Source organism: Coenobita brevimanus, chromosome 93 (genome assembly GCF_032717465.1).
Source record: "Coenobita brevimanus isolate Jiangsu-jjx chromosome 93, ASM3271746v2, whole genome shotgun sequence".
Classification (NCBI taxonomy): domain Eukaryota; kingdom Metazoa; phylum Arthropoda; class Malacostraca; order Decapoda; family Coenobitidae; genus Coenobita; species Coenobita brevimanus.
In genome coordinates, this window is record NC_137046.1 from 58,308,799 (window position 1) to 58,314,819 (window position 6,021).

A 6,021-nucleotide genomic window follows, 5' to 3' on the forward strand; every position below is an offset into this window, starting at 1 on the left:
GGGAAGGATAGTGTGGAGCGTGAGAGGGGTAGGGAGGGAGGGAGGGAAGGATAATGTGGAGGGTGAGTAAGGTGGGGAGGGAAGAAGGAAGAGAAGGAGAGAGAGAAGGATGGTGTGGAGGGTGTGTGGGGTGGGGAGGGAGGGAAGAAGGAAGGATGGTACGGAGGGTGAGAGGGGTGAGGAGGAAGGGAGGGTGGGCACAGCTGGCGGAGATTACGAGAGGCTGCAAGGGAGAGTGGCGGCAGAGGGTGGGTCCTGAATAGCCCTGCGAGGATGGAGGTTGGGGAAGAGGGGAGAGGGGAGTGAGTGGGAGAGAGGTGAGGGGATAGTGGGTTGGAGGGAGAGGAAAAAGGGGAGAGTGGGAGTCGAGGGAGAGGAGAGAGGGGAGGTCAGGGGAGAAGAAAGAGGAAAGAATGAAGGTGGGGAGGATCCGGGAAGGTCAGGGGAAGAGAGAAGATGGAGGACGGGAGGGGAGAGAGGGGAGAGGGCAGAGATGAAGCCATGGAGAGGGGGATAAGCCGGAGCTGAGCGGGAGAGGAGAGGGATTATTGAGCACCACACATGAGCTCCAGCCAATATCCACACTAGCGAGTCCTTCACAACAGATCGTCGTTAAATGCACACCGGCTATTAGGAACTGCCGAACACCGTGAAATATATGCTGTACCGAATATGCCACAGGTGAGATATGAAGTGTGGTGGAGGCGCGAATGAAGGATGTAAATGAAGTGAGGATGCGAAGGTGTTTAAAAAAGATTCTTCGAGTGAAATGGGTGAAGTAGATTTTTTTTTTTTTTTATGCATGCGATTCTGGACATAGGCAAAGAGGCCCGTTCCCTAGGTCAAGTAGCCTACCTTCGACACACCAACAGATTACTAATCCCTGAAGCCCTTCCACGTTTCCTGGCATCTGGGCATTAACAGGCCTACCCACGTGACTGTCTCTGTTCTAATACTTTATTTTGTTGTATACTATTTTGTTTTAATAGTAACACCTGGCGTTTGCTGAAAGAGAATTCTAGATCTGTCCCCACCATGACAGGATTAAATAACTCCTAAACTCTCCATGGGACTTAGTTATTTCCCTTCCCTCTCACCTTTTTACATATACTCAAATGTTTCGTCTTTGTTTATACCCGAAGCGGATTCAGGTCAGGTCGAAACTGTTATATATTCTTTTTTAATACATTTCCGCTGTTGGGCTGTTATTTTTCCATCTCAGAATTCAATTAAATGTGCTGTCAAGAAACACTTTAGCCTCCTTTGTTGCCTTTTGTCATTCGTCTTATGGAGATGTGCAGGAAATAATTTTGGCCAATTACTCTGAGCAGTTACATGAAAGGCAGCACTACGTCGAGTGAGCAAATGGTAATCAGTAACAGACAAGCTTCATCAGAGGTGTGGACTGGAATTAATCCCTACATGTACGACCCAGTTTTACCACAATAATGCAAAATACAGCCTGTCAGAATCAGATTGAGGCTAAATTCTTTATATATATATTTTCTTTAATCGAGAAAGCCCTACATAAAAAAGTAAACAGAACAATAACCTCGATCATTTTAATGGGCAGTAGTTCTGTATTGTCCCTCAAAAAAAAAAAAAAAAGACTAACAATAAGTTCTGTTTCCGGCAACTTACCTTCCCTGGTTCACTAGAGTCTTGGGCCGGATTCACAATCTTAAGATCAGTTTCCTCTCGTAAGTCTGATTTTGATTCCCAGGAAGAATAAGAGACTTGGGAAGTAGCTGCACTCTCCTTTCCTTGTTCAATCTGGAAAATAGAACAGTTTGTTAATAATAAGTCTCCTCTCGTGACTAAGATTTTTTTTTTAGATAAGAACAAAAGACATGGGAAAATTTTACACTCACTTTGTTAGTCAATCCGCGCCCTAGTTGATAAGAGTGTGGGCTGGGTAGGATGGGGGAGGGTGTGAGCGGGTGGAGTGTGACTGGGGGAGGGGTTAGAAAGGTGTGGGTGGAGAGGATGGGGAGTGTGTTGTGTGTGTGGGGGAAGTATAGAGAGGGTGTGCTGTGAAGTGAAGGTGTGTGTGTGTGTGTACGTGTGTGTGTGTGTGTGTGTGTGTGGTGAGGGGGAGGAAGAAGGGCAGCTGCTGGTGACACTGAGCGACTTGGAGCTCTCAGGCGGAACTTACTGCCGGGGGGGTCAGACGTATTACCCTACCCCCCTCACACACACACACACACACACACACACACACACACACACACACACACACACACACACACACACACACACACACACACACACACACACACACACACACACACACACACACACACACACACACACACACACACAGACACACACACACACACACACACACACACACACACACACACACACACACACACACACACACACACACACACACACACACACACACACACACACACACACACACACACACACACACACACACACACACACACACACACACACACACACACACACACACACACACACACACACACACACACACACACACACACACACACACACACACACACACACACACACACACACACACACACACACACACACACACACACACACACACACACACACACACACACACACACACACACACACACACACACACACACACACACACACACACACACACACACACACACACACACACACACACACACACACACACACACACACACACACACACACACACACACACACACACACACACACACACACACACACACACACACACACACACACACACACACACACACACACACACACACACACACACACACACACACACACACACACACACACACACACACACACACACACACACACACACACACACACACACACACACACACACACACACACACACACACACACACACACACACACACACACACACACACACACACACACACACACACACACACACACACACACACACACACACACACACACACACACACACACACACACACACACACACACACACACACACACACACACACACACACACACACACACACACACACACACACACACACACACACACACACACACACACACACACACACACACACACACACACACACACACACACACACACACACACACACACACACACACACACACACACACACACACACACACACACACACACACACACACACACACACACACACACACACACACACACACACACACACACACACACACACACACACACACACACACACACACACACACACACACACACACACACACACACACACACACACACACACACACACACACACACACACACACACACACACACACACACACACACACACACACACACACACACACACACACACACACACACACACACACACACACACACACACACACACACACACACACACACACACACACACACACACACACACACACACACACACACACACACACACACACACACACACACACACACACACACACACACACACACACACACACACACACACACACACACACACACACACACACACACACACACACACACACACACACAACCATGCTTAGAAATATGTGTAAGAAAAAAAAATGAAACCAGCCTAGTGACAGAAACATTGGAACTTCCCTTAAAAGACAGGTTAATTATCCGTCTTAAAAATTGCAAACATATCGAGGAGCATTTAGAAGTTCAGGTGACATGTTGTTTGTGAATTCCTATACTCCTTTTACTCTAATCTGGCCTAAAATTGCCATCTCTCCATCTTGAACGCTTAGCTGTAACAAGAGATGAACGGTGGAATAGGATGCTAGTCATGAAGAAGTGCTATGGAATGGATGAAGAGCCGCAGGATTGTCTTCTTACTCCGCCACTGAACTACGTGAAGTCAGCTGCTGAAGGACGCAAATTTGGGCCAATTTAGGTAAAAGGACCAAAGTCAGCAAACATCATTGATATCGTTAACCGGAATGGTGATAGATTAACGAAACTTGCGGAGGAAAGGAAATACCAAATACCAAGGCTATTATAAATGCAGGGTTATAATCAGAGTCGGACAGAACGGCCATTTAGGGAGTAATTTCACTCGGCGCTGCCCTCTCTCCCTCGAACAACGGCAAATCGATAGTATGTTAATTGGTCTGCCACTTTGTGTATTTATCTATCTGTGTATGTAGAGGCTGATGTGGCATCCAGTGAGATATAGTAACAAAAAAGAAAGAAAGAAAATGAACAAGAAAATATAAGAAAAAAAAGGCCTCTATCCATTCCTTTCCCTCCACATTATCTCCCTCAATACGCCACCCTCCCTTGTACACTCCCACACCTTGACGTTCTGTAAATATTCTCTTGTACGCTATATCTCTTAATGTTCTGTATGTCACATCTCATATCGCGTTAGAAATAATATACATACATAATACCGTGTCTATATCGTATACTCAGCGTAAAACTTTAAACATTTTTCCTCTAAGCTGGACTCCCGTTGACAACTTCCCTCTTCTCTTAATCACTCTCCAGTTAGGGAACTCATCAGGACAGAACCCTGACGAGCGGCCACCTAAGGCGAGAGGAGCTTAGCACGGCAGGAGACGCTGACTCACCACGATGAAGACGTGGCTCTTGTTCCTGTCTTCAAGGGGAAACTTGGGAGAGAGAGAGAGAGAGAGAGAGAGAGAGAGAGAGAGAGAGAGAGTTAAGGAATACTCGTAGACTTAATCACCAGACTACTGTAAGTATTCCTCATTAAAACACAAAAGACGCTTAAAGATTCCTACGTATGCTCCTTAAAGGTCAGGAAGTAAAGACAGTATCCTAATTGGTACATCGTCGTAGTGAAAAAGGGAACAATTTATCCTGGATCCTTGTTGTCAAATATTCCTGAGATGGATATAAATAGGATAAGAATCAGAGTTCAGTCAATGTCGGAGCTGGATAGGTGAGTGATGGATGGTATAGTTTTTTCACATTAACTTGGCCCGGATTTTTGTCAATTTGCGGCTGGTGTGGGTGATGAAGTAAACAAAATATAAATCCACAAAAAGTTCCACTGTTTCTGCCATCCTACCATTGAGATATCGGGTCCATAATCTCCCACCGCTGACATGCACAATACGCAAAGTCTTCCAGTGTCTCATTTTTTTGTCATGGAGTAGCTGTCTGTCTATGTCTCTTGGAACGTGTCTTTAGGCCACAGATACTGCCGTGCTTCAATTTCTGAGAGTTGGAATCTAACTTTATCCTCCCCCCCTCCTCCCTCTCTCTCTCTCTCTCTCTCTCTCTCAATTTTCATAGGATGTTCTGTCACTTGATGGCTAAAATTGTGTGTGTGTGTGTGTGTGTGTGTGTGTGTGTGTGTGTGTGTGTGTGTGTGTGTGTGTGTGTGTGTGTGTGTGTGAGAGAGAGAGAGAGAGAGAGAGAGAGAGCAATGAATGACAGTCGGGAGAAAAAGTAATGAGGGAGAGTGCAATCTGACAGGCATCTCACTAAATGTCCTCGTATTCAGTGTCGTGTACAGAAAAAATACAATACAATAAAATAAAAATACCTTCCCAGTTCCGCGTGAAGAAAATTGACAACTGGCGATGTACAGTGAAAACACCATCTCTTTCAATGCATGTTTCAAAAGTTTTCGATTTTCCCCCTATGTACACGTCACACTTTGGGAAAATACTTGTGTCTCCTTCTCTGTACATGGCATCTGGCACTCTGTACAGGCAGGTGCAAAAGTTCGGCCACTATTTCACTCTGTCTCACATTTAGGGCATGGAGACAGAAAGGCTTTTGTTTAACCCTTCCACACACACACACACACACACACACACACACACACACACACACACACCACTAAAAAAAAATATAACCCCCACCCACGTTTGGCGAGAGGCTGTGCAATAAATAAGTAATCGGTCTGTAGGGGTTAAGGAGGCATGAGTGGCACTACGCCCCCTCTGGACTGACTGGCACTCGTGGGTGGGCGGGAGAGCATCCAGTCAGTCTCCAGGTGGCCGCGGTAGGGG